At 30.5% G+C, this 17151-nt stretch overlaps 1 protein-coding gene across 1 annotated transcript in view; it reads right to left on the bottom strand.

The window, feature by feature from the left end:
• The window catches only part of LOC147073812 (uncharacterized), a 548328-nt gene that overhangs the window by 422489 nt on the left and 108688 nt on the right, over nucleotides 1-17151 (bottom strand). The window lies entirely within an intron of this gene.

Below are 17151 nucleotides of genomic sequence, written 5' to 3'. Positions count from 1 at the left end.
AATAATGTTAACGAACTATTAAATTCACTTGACTTAACTAATACTATCAATTCAACTTAAACTGATATGATTAAACATTCATAACAATTTATTTTGCAACATTTAACAAAAATTTGAACAACAAAAATTTACATGTGCGAACGTGGCTTTTGAGCACAATCGTTGACTGCAGCATGGATTATGAGCAAAGTCGATGTCATTAGCGTATAGTGCGCGTGTTGTGTAATGATAACAACTAAAATTATCACTTTAACCAACATTTTGTATTCAATAATACAATATATAAATGCAAATAACCTTAATCGGCTAAATACTAGTAATAGCAAAATAATTGAATACGTGTATTAATTAAGGCTCTAAGTACCAAAAATTAGTATTGCCTGTAGTTACAAAATACCGAGTCATTGCAGTAAAATTTCATGAAGCAGACCTTTTAAAAAATGTGGTTTTACAGTGTGAAGCAATCACGGCAGCTTCTATAATTTTTAGTATTAAGAACTCGCAAGTGTCAACACACCATCGTCAGCCATTTTATATTGAATGAGGTTGACCACTATATTGCTATTTACACCATTATAAATAAAACAGGCCAACGGACTTACAACGTCGACAGGTTTAAATATTTTTCTGTATTTTTTTTGACTTGCTTGAGGCACTTAGACTATAGTTGAAGTTATTGGCATCAGTATGTAGAACACTTTTCTATAAAAATGTCAGTTTTTTTGTTTTTGGTACTTAGCACCTTAATTAATACACGTATTTATATATTAATATTGGCAGGAAAACATTACCAACTTTACGGCATCTATTTTAACCAAATCGTCGCTATAGGATTGGTTTCCCGAATATCCGTTTTTGTCGAAATCGACCTTTTAATGCAGAATGTTTTTTTGTATCTAATTGGACTAGAACCATCCCTTTCTTCAAATTACTTTGTATGGTAATGAATACATCATTCATATGCTGTAAAAATAACAATTTAAATATCTCCATGTATTTAAATATAGGATTATGAAATTTGTTTTTCATCTCTTGAACATTTGGTCTATTCGGGAAACCAATCCTACAGCGACGAAATGTTACATCAAAAAGTCTGGGTTGAATTTAGTTTGATAGTTATTGAATTAACACAATAAGAGTACATAAATTATATGCCAGTATTTCAATAAAAAAGCTCTACATCCATATTTAAGCTTATTAGAACATTTCATACAAATTATTATTTTATATTAGCCGACAAATATTGTAGAAAACCACATTAAAGTATACCATTAAAATGATCTATCATAACGTTCCAGCCACGCGACAGTTCTCTTCCAAATAAATGGTGAATATTCCGCATAGAAATTCCGCAGTTTCACGAGGACAATGAGTGAAAATTCCACAAAAGCTATCAAGCCATCATCATTGTGCGCAATATGACAATATATTCGGCACAAAACCTTAAAAAGGCTCTCCAGAGAACAATTCGCGCGTTAGATTGACTAGAAAAGCTTCCCTGTCAAGTAGTGTATATGGAACTTAATCAGTGGCGTGGGGAAAATTTTTCCATTGTGTGGATGAAATATTAATAATCGCTCCTTATATAAATTAGTTGTTCGATTCTTTTCATTCTTCTGGACTTATGTGAACGTACTATTGTTATCATCAACACAGCAACGTGTATTTCAGATTCGATAGCCAGTTGCTCAAAACATATGGTGCCAGCAACGATATTAACGATTTATAATGTTTCCGCTTTTTACAGTGTTACCTAGTTTCAATAATATTCATATTGTTATACTGGTTTGATTTTGTGAATATTTATTTTCTTGACGACCCTGTCAAATGTGTGTAAATTAATGTTCAAACAAATCCAAAACCATAATTATTATGATTTAAAATTTGGTGAAAATACAAAATGATAGGTACTTTTATTGTATTAATGTGGCAGAGTATTATCAATAACACAAAACAAATACTATGACATAAAGTTACGTGTAAATTGTTCGTAAACAGTCGTACATATTATACATTATAACCGTGCAAATTCATTAAAATAGCAGATGGGAAAATAGCATTGAGACCGAATGACAAATTCTTCGTTCAGCATTTCATCGAACAGTAACGTGTACGTATTTTTGCTGATTATTTGAGATACTAAGCTTATTTGTATACGTTGGTCCTCGTGGTCCAGTACGTAAGGCACTGGACTCTCATCCGGGGGTCTGAGTTTCCATCCCTCGTGAGGTCACACGTAGGTAGGTATGTGGTTTTATCAAAATCTGTATGTTTATGTGATCGTTTCACTTCTACTACTGCACCTACATTGCAGCAATTGAACCTCACAGCCTGTTCTACGAATACCTAAGTAGGTATTCATAAGTGTCCATATATAATCAAAATTTTATACGAATCACTGTCGAATGATCTAATTTAATCTAATTGAAACTCTCCGGCATCCGTTATTTAAATATTCACAGCCATAATGTATACGGCTAAGTGTTTACGTACAATATATTTTTCCAATGTCAACAATAACTACGAACCGTACTATGACATATTATTTTTGGTCTCGGCGTAGAGTAAGTTGTGAGCTCATAGTAGTATATATTCATTAATTATTTAAAAACTATTTTTTAAGATCGATTATTATTACATTCAATTCCACATAATTTGTGGATATATTACCTCTAGGTACTGTTATAATATATTGATATTTAATATGCACGGAAAACTACAAATATATGTATGCACAGTATATATGTATCAAGTTTATTTTTAAATTAAAATACCTTGTTAGTTTGATCTACACCAGTATGCAAGAATAATATTAGACAGAATAGAATTTTATAATAAATTATGTGTCCCACCACTGGATTTTTCCTATGTTTCACTTATTATGTTTCCCAAAACTTTGCACTAAAGGACACGATCGTCATATTTTCCTTTTATCGCGGGGACACTTTGGAAAATGGCATTTTTATCTGTTGCACGCGTCATTAAAAATCAATGAAGGTTGCGGACTTCTAGACACAAATAAAAAACATGGTCATTTTATTACCTATTCCTTCCTATTAGTTTACCTATTCCGTGATTTCTATGTTTAGATTTTAATAATTCATACTATATTGTTATAATCTACTATACTTTATATATATTAACTTATAATATACTCTTAATATAAAAAAACTGTCAAAACCTACAGAAAATTTTATGGTGAACATTATAACAATCATTTTACTTACCGTCGTCTGCTCGCATAATAATATATACAGCCATAGTAAATCGTGAGAATTAATGTATTACCTGAAACAAAAAAATAAACAAATTATTTAGTCGAACACTTAGTTTTAGGTATATGTTTAATTTAAAAAAACATTATAGAGATAATATTTCATATTAACAAGTCATTTTAAAGCTAGTGTAGTAACAAAAGGGATTTTTTTTCTTAATTTGTGTCACGATAATAATATGATAATGTAATAATTTATTAATAGTAGTAATTGGTACCTATTCCATATTATAGAATAAACTTTTAGCTAAGTTCGGGCGTACATATTTTTGTGAAATATGGTAAAACTCGGCCGTTCGTTTGTCCTATTGCTATTAAGGCCAAATCACACTGACAGGTTCTTACACCGATCGTCTGCCACGATCGTCTCCAATCATGAAATGTCAATTTGAATCATTCATTGGAGTCATAGCCAAAATATAATAATTTCTATACTTTACTTATTTATGACTCAATTTAATATGGGTAACAGTTGGATTATACGCCAAAAATAAGAAATGTTCTATTTTGGCCACGACTTCAGGGAACGATGGAAAATTATATTTTACATCGGGGACAATCGGGGACAATCGGTGGGCGACCGGAGCAGATTATTGGCTTGAGAGTCTGCCGGTGTAATTTGATATTTTTGTTAGGTATATGAAGGCAATGAGGTATCGGCTAATTGGTATGTAATTGTTTGCAGCTAATGAAGTTTGATATCACTAAACTAATGAGCTCAAACTGGATGATTCTTGCCTGTAAACATTAGATTAGCGAAATATTTTAAACTTATTTGGTAGTCGCATAAAAAAATTATTATTAGTATGACGATGATTGGTTTACCATGTGAGTTTGGTAGAGGATCAAGTATGACGATTTATGGTTGAATGACACAGATATATTATAATAGGTATACAGATTTACACTCTACGTAAATAAGACGTTGGTTTTTGGAAGTGTTGCGGATAAATATATTATTATTTATATCGACTTTGGAAAGGAAAAATGGCGTAATCCACACAAATCAAATTTTACAGGAAGCACAAAACGTGTTTGTTATGGTTATCGGTCAAAATTAAAATATAAAATAGACATAACCTTGAAGTGCATGATAATTAATATGTTGGTTAATTTCAAATAACAATAAAAAGACAGCATGTGTAAATATTAATGAAATATGATAATTTATACAATTATAAATTTAACCTATTTAATACGTCCACAAACATTATATAGTTAATAAAAAACAAATCAACCTTTATGGTGCCATCAAATAAGCTAATTGCACGATACACAGCATCATGAAATATAACATCTGTCCTGCGACGAGGTATCTTGAAGACCGTGGAGCTACGAGTGATATTGGTGGGAACATGAAAATTAATATTTGCCAGTATATACGGATTGTAAATGAACCCACGACGAAGTAAAAAGAAATGCTTTAAAAAGAACAATCACTCTTCGGGTAGACAGGGATTGCATTGATAGCATACCCAGAAGAAAACGAGTCGGGAAATTCATTTTATTGTCATTATCATAAGGAAAGAACCCGTATGTTCTTAAGTAGAGAAATCTAAGAAATCTATCGTGGACTCGATCCAACTTAATTGTGTGTATGGACCTATTAGGACTCCAAATAATGCTGGCATATTCAATAATACTCAACACAAATGATACGTATAATGTACGTAGCACTCGGACGTTTTCGAATGATTTTGAAACCTTCATAACATTATGGAGAAAAAATCTACAAAAATAATGGTTAAGTCGTTTTTCTCACGTCACTTCATTCTTTTTTTCATTGCTAGCTAAATTTAGATTTTAAAAAAATCGGCATTTACAGCTTACATCATTTAAACATAACGTGTATTTAGTCGTGTACAACGTTATTATGCATTATAACCTATTTTGAAAAAACCGAGGGTTACACGTTTTTTTCCTTTCTAAAATCGAATTATTATACATACATAGCTGTTCATAATATTATAGGAGAAGTAGAAAATAGAATTTATTGTTAATTAAAATTCAGTTACTGCTATTTTCTGAATTCAGAGTCAGTAGGAGTATGAGTATTGTGATAACGTTAGAATGTAAATAAATAAATGTCATTGGGTCAGGATAAATTAACTCGTTGATAGTCACCAGTGTTTTTATTCCTCTCCCTGAGCTCTTTTAGATTAGTTTTTATTACGTGTAAAGGAAAAGCAAACACGGCGTGGTTTGTTTACGATCCGCACAGGTACTCAATTCTAGTGGCAATTAGCATTTCTCTACCTAATCCTGTTAAGAACCTCTAAGACTAATCGCAGGGCCTCTTAAAGGCTGATTCGACCTCTTTTCCCTCTGTTGTGGTTAGACTTACATTACACGGGAATAATTTTCCTTTTTCAGGCTGTGCACCAAAATAACATAATAATTAAGGCAATTTATGCGATATTGAAGGTGTGAAAGGTGCGAAATAGTAACTGACTAATAACAAATTATAATATGGACTAAAATAAAATTACTGCTATTTTACAATACCTAGCAATGATGCAGGAACGTTTTCAGTATAGATTAGAAATTGATTTACAAATAAAATGTATTTCTTCTTTTGGAAATCGTTTATTTTTAAATAATCATTCTTTTAATATCATTAAGAAAAATTAAATCCTATATTTGAATGAGAAGTCTAAAAAAATGGATAAACAGGAAATCCTAGTGATTAATAGGTATAAATTTTTGGATATTTTAATTTGTTAATGATCAATTGAATTTTGTGTCATCCCCGTTATTGTATCCTGTAATATAGGATACAATATATCATATTATAATTATTATTATATTATATTATAATTTTCGGGATTGTCTTATTGATTTAAAATGTGTTTATTTAAAAATGCAAAAAATTCAGTACAATAAATTATTTTTGTATTCAAAACAAGATTTCAGAGTGTTCACAGAGAAGAGTGAGAACATTCTATATACTGAATATACATAATTTTAAAACATCTCATGCATATACACACTAGAAAAAATCGATTTGTAGAAAAAAATACTACACTCGACGGGACTTGAACCTGTATCTGCTGGATTCGCGCCAGTATGTTTTACCAATGAAACTACAAGCACCTTAGATAATTACGACGATTTTAACTAGTAGTGTTGTTACATGAAATGCTTATCGAATTGCGTTATAAGGTTGGCTATCGGTTTTGGTATATTAAATTAAGGTAGGTATCAATTAATTTCTTAATTACCAACTGTTTTATTTTTTAACTAATTTAATTTTTATAACGTACTTAGACTTGCTAATAAATAAGACAAGATACGTTGAACTAAATTGTTAAGAGCGTAACGGCAAATAATTTTCAACAGTATGTGGAACGAAATTTCGCAGTCGTCGCCAATCGGAGACTGACAGTCGGGGTGTGAGCACGTCAATTTGTTTTGTGATGGCGTCGGAGGAATATATTCTTAAATCGTGTAAAGATGACTAAAAAACGTTCCGCATGTACTTGAAAAAGAAAACATGTCAATGAATATACTATTATTATTACGAATATAATAATAAACATAACATTAAAAGGACGCATGTTGAATTTTTATGATAAATTATATTTCGTTCGGCTCGCGTCATTTGCACAATCCGCGCATCGCCTAGTCACGATCTTTTTAGACCATGCCTCAGCTGAAGTATAAGCCTTAACGTTTTGTCTAGTTAAATTAATCTATATGAATATTATAAGCTGCACGGTGTCTGTAACTGTCCTCACTGTGCCATTATTATAGAGAAGAATTTTTTTAATCTAGCTAGCATGTATCATCACGTCACGATGACAGTGTTGCCATTATTATTTAAAAAAATCTAGGCAACCCATTGATAGACCTCGATCGCCGTCTTGCTTAGGACTGCTCACGTAGCCAGTATTAAATGCATTCATTGTTCGTAAAAAAAATAATGGTCGTATATTGACATTTTGGGTTGGTTAGTTACTTAGGTACGTTATAATACTATTGCATATATTTAAAAAAATGCATTAATCTTCTATTCAACTTATGACACTAATGCAAGACGTTTTTTCTCACTAAAGAGTATAAGTTTTAGAGCACATGCCAAGGTTCGCCATAAGTGATATTATTGCAATACGAAATGACATAAAGTTAAGGCGAAGTCTTCACTGAGCCTTTTTCAAAGAGGCACCTAGCGGAAAAATACGAAGCTTGCAATTTGAGACATTTTTTTGATAATTTACAATTTCAACTGTATTAATGAATAAATATGTATCTGAAAACATTAAAAAGAAGAATATTTTTTATTTTAATTCAAAGATAAATAAAAAAATTTTGTAGTACTTATTCCACTTTTGATCAATATATTAGAACCGGTTTCTATAAGTACTACAAAAAAATTGCGTTTTATTAAATAAAAACAACAATACAATGCAGTTCCACCCTGAATTGACAGTAAAGTTAACAAAATAAATGAAATCAAAGATAAACTTGTAAAAATAAATTGTAAAAAAATGTAATAAAATGTGAATTTGTTCGCACCCTATTATTACATACCTATATTGTATGGTCATATTTATTATTAAAATTTAGTTTATTAAGTTTTCTAAGCATCACCTAAGAGATTTTTGACTAATTCATAGTTTTAATATTTTTAGAAACCGGTTCTAATATATTGATCAAAAGTGGAATAAGTACTACAAAATTTTTTTATTTATCTTTGACTTAAAATAAAAAATATTTTTCTTTTTAATGTTTTCAGATACATATTTATTCATTAATACAGTTGAAATTGTAAATTATCAAAAAAATGTCTCAAATTGCAAGCTTCGTATTTTTCCGCTAGGTGCCTCTTTAAAAAAGGCTCTGTGAAGACTTCGCCTTAATTAAATCGTTAGTCTTGTTAGGCCACGCGGCTTAAACGTCGGCCTATAGCGTCGTGGGTCCCAGGATAGAATCCTGGGCCTGACAAGTACACATATTGTTTTTTTTAAATTTGTGTATGAGTCAGAGTATAGGGATCTAATAGGTTAAGTATGTGGCTGATATCCATTTTTCGTATAAACAAAATCTTGTAATACAAACCTCCACCCTATTGAGGCCCATATGATCTTATTAGGATCGGACATGTTAACTTCTATTCTATTTTACTTTTAAGTTTGCATACAATTTCTTTCTAAATAGAAGAAAGGTTTTCTTCGATATATTTAATTATAATACAAATTATATTTAGCGTAGTAAATTCTATCATAATCAATCAACAGTAAATTCAAACAAATTGTATGTAACAAAATATTACATAGAGATTCTGGTATAGTTTAAATAAATAATTTATCTAATTGGAATTGGGTAAATTAATATCTTAATTTGAAGGGTAATTAATTATAACTGTAATATCTCAGAGAATTCAAATTATTATAAACTTTATAGTTTTCCATAAAGATCAATTTCCAGACATTATGTAGTTATATTTAATTATGATACGTATCATACATAAACAAGAAACTGCAAAGAGGCAAAAGTATGGTCGATAAAACCTCTCTTTATCGAAAATTACGTCGTTTTAATACTCTATAGTTGTATTAATTAGTTTATTCTAAGTAGTGAAAAAGTAAATTAAAACAATTTGATTTATTTCCATCTAACTGAAAGATATAATTAACATTCATTATTTTAACTAAAATAAGACTAGTAGTGGGCGTTGATAGTTGTATTATATGAAACATATTATTTTGAATATTTTACTAAATTCATAGGCGCAGGATCGTAACTATTATATTCACAAAACTTTCACAATTTGACATTAACATTTTCGCGGTGCTGTTTTACGACACAGCATATAACATTGTTGCTAAGCCGAAAAGCTTACTGACAATCCTTGCGACTTTATATATGGTGCTTTTGCTTGTGATTCCACACTATATAGTTAACCAGAAACATCACCTAGAAGTTTATTGCTTTCCTGGATATTACATAGGTATAATAAATATGTAATATACCCAAACATATTATTCAAAAACAGTTTTATATAAAAAAGTGCGATTATTGATATCATATTGGATTCAAATATGCTTTATTTTTTCTTATCGAGAATAGGTAACGCGGCATATTTGTTACCGGATTTAATTGTTCGAAATTGTTATCCTTAGTATGGATCTGTAGCGGTCAACGATCCTGGGCCTTGTCAGCATTATTTCGAGAGTATAAAAATTGGCCATTCATTTAACTAACGCATATTTGTCCCATCTACAGTCAGCATATTCTACACACGTGATATTCTTCGATGGGGTACGACTGCCCCGGACTTGGTCATCGAAACGCTCGAAGTTGCAATAATTCAGAGGCCAGCAGATTTTCCAATTATTGCAAACTGTATCGATAATGACTTACCAATATTCATGTATATAAATATCGGAGTCATAGTTGATGAGTTAGTCAATCTTAATCTCAATCCGATCAATAATCTTCGTGCCTCATCCACCGAGCCTCGGACCTCGGACCAGTAACATAGCTCTTGTACCGACTGTTTACACTGCAATGAAAACTCGCTTCTCCATTCATCGGAGCAAACCCCAATCGATTTTCATCTCAACTCCTGGCCACTTCTGGTCTCATCCCTTTACAACGAGTCCTGCTAAAGATCCAATATATACAAATTCACTAACCGTGTCATTAATTGTCATTGTGTTAAATTTCAGCATAGAATAATACAAAAATAGCATAATTATTTGTCTGAGAATCTAGATATATAAAATTGGCACAGTCGTTAGAATGAATGAAATGGCCATACAGCATTTCCAAATGAGTACAAAATTTCACCGCAGTCCCGAAATATTTATATTAAATTAAGCTCTGATTCTACGTCACGTAAAACGTGATGGCGCGATTCCAGTCACGTTTCCGTTTCAGTCTATTCAGGCATAGCTTTAAGCTTTCCTCTTCGTCTTCGTTAGGATAACTAATAGGCCATCTACGACTAGTCTTAAATACATACGAAAAGGTTTGTTTCTTCTTACAAAATGTTAACATTTTGGCGGATGGTTTTTTGCTAAATAATCTTTCATTAATTTCGTATTCATGAAACTATTCAGAACTGTATATTTAACTACGTTGTATTCAATTATTTTTTAAAATATCATAAACCTAATGAAAATCATAGAAGTACTATACATTGACTTAACTAATAATATTCACACTTTTACTGTATAAGCGAGGAAAGTGAAAATTATATAAATAATTGAAAAGCAGTCTGCATAACATAAATAATATAATAATTTAAACTATTAAAATCTAGAAGATATTTCACATTATTAAATTCGAATTTAAAATTAAAAAGATATAATATCAATGATTTATGTAATAATGTATGTTTAATGTTCATAATTTATTAATATGATAAAGTCAGGCATTCTACGTACACCACACGATACTTATTAGATGTTATCTGATTTTATACAATACAAAAATAATTCTCTCTAATTACGCTGACTATATTTCCGAGAGATATACATACATGCAATATGGATTATTTCCATTCTTTTAATAAAATTAAAGTAAAATTGGTAGATACCCACTAGAGCCCAGCGGTAACATGTCGGCATATAATATCGTGGGTCCCGGTACGTCATGTTGTTTTTTTTTTTCAATTTATATTTAGACCCAGAGTATGGGCCTAATATATTGATCAAGTTACCGACATCCATTTCTCGAAAAAACCAAAACTTTTAATACAACCTACGCTCTATGGACATGATCTTTTTATAATTGAACATGGTAAAAATAATAGCAGAGAAAGTCTATAACATATTTCATTCCTAGTGATTTTTGGGTAGTTTTCAAAATGCATGAATAATATTGAGTATGACTTCAGAATACTAGAACTCACAACTGGGTGGAGTCTACGCAGCAGGAGAATTCTATAGGAGGCCAAAACACACAGTCAATTATATTGCCAGGAATAGAATAATGTGTTATTAAGAGAATACATCTTTATCAGATGGTTAAATTCATCATATTATATTTCTTAAAATTATTAAAATAAGAGATTTAAGGAGAACTAATTATTGACCCATTAGTCCCATGCTCTAAATACAAATACACAATTACAAAACTTATAAATGTGCTAAGAGTGGGGTTCGAACTTGTAACCTACGGCTTCAAAAATTGCCATTTTTCTGATAATGCTTGCTTATAATATTTTATAATTAATTTTGCCTCAGATGAAATAAACCCTACTTTATTAAAACATTTATAAAAGGCGTAGATATAATTTTTCTTTTTCTAAAAAGAAATCACATAAGACTAATAAAGCTTACTAATAATAATTGAAGAAATTTGTTGAACAATGTCATTAGCGAATTCTTTCGATTACAACACATTGTAGAGCTAAATTAAAATTCTTCGAGACTCACAAAACTTGGCCTCGGGCGAGTTTCATTTTAATTAAAGACTAAGGAATTCGAAAAGAACACTCGTAGTTTGTTGCGTTCTGCGAAAGAAATTTATTGTAAAAATGGACGTAGAACATTTCCAATTAGGATTGTTAACTGAGTAAAACTTTTTTCATATTATATTATTTATTAGTACCAAATTATCAAAGAATCTAATGTCGATAATTCATTATTTTTTATACTATGATTCTTTAGGTAAGTATATAAAACCATAACTAAATTTATAGTAAGTACTCAGTTCATAGATATAAACAAAACAATCTTAATTAAAGATAAACTTCTGTCTTCAGTAATTGAGAAAGTTTGCTCAAAGCTAACAAAGCGAGTCATAATCATGAGAAAAATGCTTAAAGTAATAATTTTTTATCTTTATTTTATACCGAGAATAAACAATATTAATGTAGCATGTAGCATGTAGTAGTAGTAGTAGTTGTGTCAATTTTAGGTACTTGACTTGTGAATAAAATACACGTGCGAATTGTGAGAAAAAAGTCACCAATACTTTTAGACTTTTTCGTGATTCAATTATATTTTTTTAGATATTGGTACTTTCTGATTAAGCAACCACTTCATTTGCTTTATATAAAACTAACTCTGAGTATAGACAAGTAGTAAAATAAAGCATACTTGGTAACACACGCATAAAATTAATAGTAAAAAAAATATACCGCTGTACTGGAATTGAAACAATATTTTAATTATATTAGCACGATAGTTGAAAGCATCTGGTCATACACAGGGATTACAATACCTTTATTTCAAAACCGGGATTCCATTATTTATTAATACCAAAATATCGGTATTGAAAATTCAAAATAACTGTATTTTCGGTATCAATAAAGCAAACACATTTAACTAAAATGACTGAATCTAACAAAAGTGAAATAATAATTAAACGAAATCCGCCAAATATTGTTTGCGATGAATTTTCATAGTTCGAATCCAAAATCATTGATGGAAAATATTTGTAATTATAATATAATAACATTATTTGTTGATAGATATACGTATAACAAGCGTAGAGGGCTTTTCCTGTAGCCGGACATATTTTCACAAAGATAATTCCAACACACCAGCAGACTACACAGTCTTTTTGATGGAATATTTTAGTTTTATATCTACCATATTATGAGGTATCTATACATATTTTTAAATGTCAACATAATATTTAAGTAATGAGATATTTTGCTATAAAGTATAAATAATGTTTCTAACATATTTTTACAGTTATATATATATTTAACGAATACCGGTTTTCGATAAAAAATGCTAAAGTTCCGGTATTGATATTTTCATTCATTTTTGCAATCCCTAGTCATACATAATACCTCTATAGACATATATTTTATTATAATTGATGGTAGCCATATTATGTACTGTTTATACATACGGATTTACATACGGATTAATAAAACATCGAATGGTCTGACATAATACAGTTCAAAGGAGTGGTGTTCAAAGCCATTGATAGATATCCGATAAGATTCGAGAAATTTTTCAAGAAAATGCGCAGAAAATTTCGCAATAAATGTCAAAGCGTAAAATGTGTTTTCCCATTTCTGTGACATTCGAAGTGCGCGCCATCTTTACTCCGGGATTGTAAATAATGCATAAAAATCCTACCCAGTCTGTTTTGTTTGTATGAAATTGATATTTCTCTTGAGAATAGTTCTTGTTATAATAAAATAATAAATTGCATTTTCGTGTTTCACATCGCCTAACCGTTGATATCATCATTCTTTGTATATTATCACCGTTATCAAATTTGGTCAAACCTTTGCTATAGATGAAGGCTTCCTCACGCTGATTCCACATTTATAATTCTATGACCAGGGTGTAAAATCACATACTTTAATCATTTTTTTCTGTACTTATAAGTTTTTTTTTTTGCGAAAACAGCAAAATAATGACTATATACATCAGAACGTGACAAATTGAATAGAATGAAATAAATAACTAATAATATAAATCATCCAATATTGCTACATTCCAATTTTTTTAAGTCAAGAAGTCTGACTTGTGCATTTTTTCATCCTTATTTTCAGAGTTAGATTTATTATGTGATTATCTTTGTTTTTAATATAACATTTGACGTATGTACTTTTACATAAATGTATAAAACTTAAAATGTAATATCATTATCTATTTGGTTTTACAACCTCTCCATAGAATTCTCTATATTATATCTCCATAATAATATATTCCTAGTTACTAATCCAAATTACTATTCTATTCAAAACATTTCTATAAAGCTTCATGATTTTGAGTGATTGTGAGATGATGAGTGAATTTTATATATGCATATATATGTTGAATTATAAGGATGTAATTTGGATAAATATTTTTGAAAGTACAACATTTAGAATGGTCTTGGAAACAGAGGCGTTTTTCTTTAACGCGATAACGCTATCAATTCGTTAGAAGATTTAAAAAGAGGCCTTGAAATAGTTGAACCTACTTATTTGTTTATTAAATTAAGCCAAAACCTTATTGGTGCTTATACGTCACCAAATAATACTACTGTCATCTCACGCGGTAAAGTAACACAACTTAAATAGGCAGACCACATCTCAAGGATGTAAAATACCTAACCATCCAAGAAACGTCTTTAATAGACGGAAAGAAAAATAGACTCTGGTCACTCTGGGTACCTAAACAAAACTGTTTGTATTGTGTAGAAATACAAATGTTATCCTTGAAGTAGAAATGTAATTGAGACCTACAATCGATTTTAGTCAGTTTTTTCCATCTTTTCTATGGTGACTATTTAGTACAAAGGTGTACGTACAAATTATGGTATTTCTAAAAAAAATTATATTAGGTACATGAAACATTTTTAGCATTGACTCCTTCAAAAATGAAGTACCCATTTTTAATATATTTGGAGTAAACTTAGAGTATACGTTACCATTTCATAATATGTTTGCAGAATAAAAAATATAGGAGTCTACTGGACCCTTATATAAGGAAAATTTCCTAATTTGTGTTTAGGTGGAAGCAGTAAATTAGAAGGCATTAACCAGAAAGAACCAAATAAAATGTGTTTCATTTATAATGCTAACCTATAAAGATTATCCTTTCCCTTTTTTATGGAATCATGAAATTTTTAATTAACCTTGAATGAAAAAGTCGATGGCGTTAACACAGATATTTTATTTGAATTACGAGTTATTTAATAATAAAAAAAATTAATACACATGTCTACATGTCTATGGTATCACCATACGCGTAATACTTGTAACATTTTTTGTTTTAAGTAAAGACTATGAAAGAAGAATATAGCTAATGTATGAATTTATCCTGAATTGGGTCACCAAAATTTATAAATGATTTAGGTGATTTATGGTGAGCTACGAAGACGACAAAGTAATTTGATAAACTAACACTATAATAAATTAAATAATTGTTTTGGTGTTTTATATTGCATATGTAACTCAGATGTTTTCAAAGTGTGCACCTCGGCACCCGAGGACGTAGCGATTAATTCTTATAATCCCAGGCAATCCTAATTCAGTAAGCTGTTGCCAGATTTGATGATTGTTTTCGATTTGATTACACAGCATACAGCTCTTCCCTTTTGGTTGAAAACAACGATATTTAAAAAAATATATATATGGTGATAGGTAAGGGTTTGCGGAGGGTGTTGATTTACACTTTTCCACTTATTAAAAACATCGATTCAGGGACATTAAGTAAGTATATTTCGCTTGACGATAAACAATTAATTGTTAATAACATTTGTAAAGGCGCGCTGTGGCGCGAAAAAGGTAGCGAATCGTATTTGGAGGCGACGTAAGGGCTGAAGGGTAGGTAGCCGACTGGCCGTACCTACCCTCGATCCTTCGTTTGCCTAGAAACAGATAACGGTAACGTACTTTTTGTTTGTTTCGCTGTGCATCATCGACCATCGTTTAGCCTTGACTCATTTACAGTTACAATAATATTATCATTATATTCTCAACTCTGTCGATTAGAGGATTGTTGATGGGGGATTTAGGCATTATGATATTTGGTAACAATGGCTATAGTTAGTAAAGTATACTTTGGCTTTTTCAATACATAATAAGTAATAATGAAAAGAAATCTTAGTCTGATTGTGGATAATTTTTTGGTAGTAGCTATAATATATACCTACCAAATACCGATCAAAACTCAATGCGGAATGGGAATTAAAAATATCTGTGTATATTTGAATTCAAAATTTTTGAAAAACTCATATTCCTTGTCTCTACAGCCTTTCGGCGTATAGCATAACGTAACAAACGAATATCATCACTTAAAGTTGTATTGGGACTATCCCAGAAAGACTTTTATACAGTTATGTCAGTCGATAAGAGTTCATCTCTTTTACTATATGATGCTGTAAACTTATTAAATTCTCACCAATAAGCCGTCTTGAAATCCAAGTCGCAATATCGGATCGGTCCAACTGATGATCAAGCAGACTTAGGTAACTGATATAATTTGCAGATACTCCCAGAGGATGTGATTATGATTCACCACAATATATCATTTGATGTTAAGAAGGTTGCATAAATACTATTTTTAATGTAAATTAGACTTTCAAAAACTATTTAAGTAAAATAAATTTTACAATAATATGTAATATGCAAAATTGTCTAAAAATTGATACATACCTACCGCAATTAGAAAGAAAATGGAGGAGGGCAAAATAGCAGTACTTCTTTGCAGTTGATAAACGTTGATTTGCAGAACATATTATGCCTGAATGTCTTAAAATAAACTCATTCGTTTCTGCACTAAACATACAAATACTCCCAGAGGAACAAGGCTGGAGCATTATTATGAAGGAAGAAAGCACGTCACCGGATACGGACTCTTTTTTAAATAACACGTTTCAGTAGACACGTTGAAACATATTATTAGTATTACGAAATTTCACTATTTAAACCATCTAAAACTAAAATCTTACTGTCCTGGTGATCATTTTTATTGGTGATAGTATTAATGTATGAAACTGTATGATGAAAAAGACACTTCGTACTTGGTAACTTGGTATTTTAGGTCAAGGTGAAACGAAAAGTTTATAAACCAGCGGACCCGCATAGCTAATTGAATTTCATGGTAATTTAATATTAACGCGTGGGGGTTTGTTTGATTCGTGAAATGACGCGTGGGTATATTATTTTCGATGATAAAAGTAACAATTACGCTGACAAATATTTTCCTTGCTGGAAGCCGTTAGCAAACTTTAAGGAACGAAAGGGAAAGGGTCGTAAAGGTCAAATGTTATTTCTGCTGATGACCTCCAAAGTATCTCTTTGCTTTACCAACAATAACAACTTTAGTGTTTTACATCTCAGTATATTTGAAAATACAGAGAAACATGGTAGGGAGGTATATAAACGTTGTAGATAAATGATTAGTCAATTATTTATCCAATACCATGACTTTAATACATTGGTGAAAGAAAATATAATATTATTTTGTTGT

This window comes from Rhyacophila brunnea, unplaced genomic scaffold, assembly GCF_057557595.1.
Source record: "Rhyacophila brunnea isolate RB1 unplaced genomic scaffold, BYU_Rbru_1.0 scaffold_17, whole genome shotgun sequence".
NCBI lineage: Eukaryota > Metazoa > Arthropoda > Insecta > Trichoptera > Rhyacophilidae > Rhyacophila > Rhyacophila brunnea.
The sequence above is the reverse complement of the archived record's forward strand: the minus strand, read 5'-3'. Positions and strand labels throughout refer to the sequence as shown.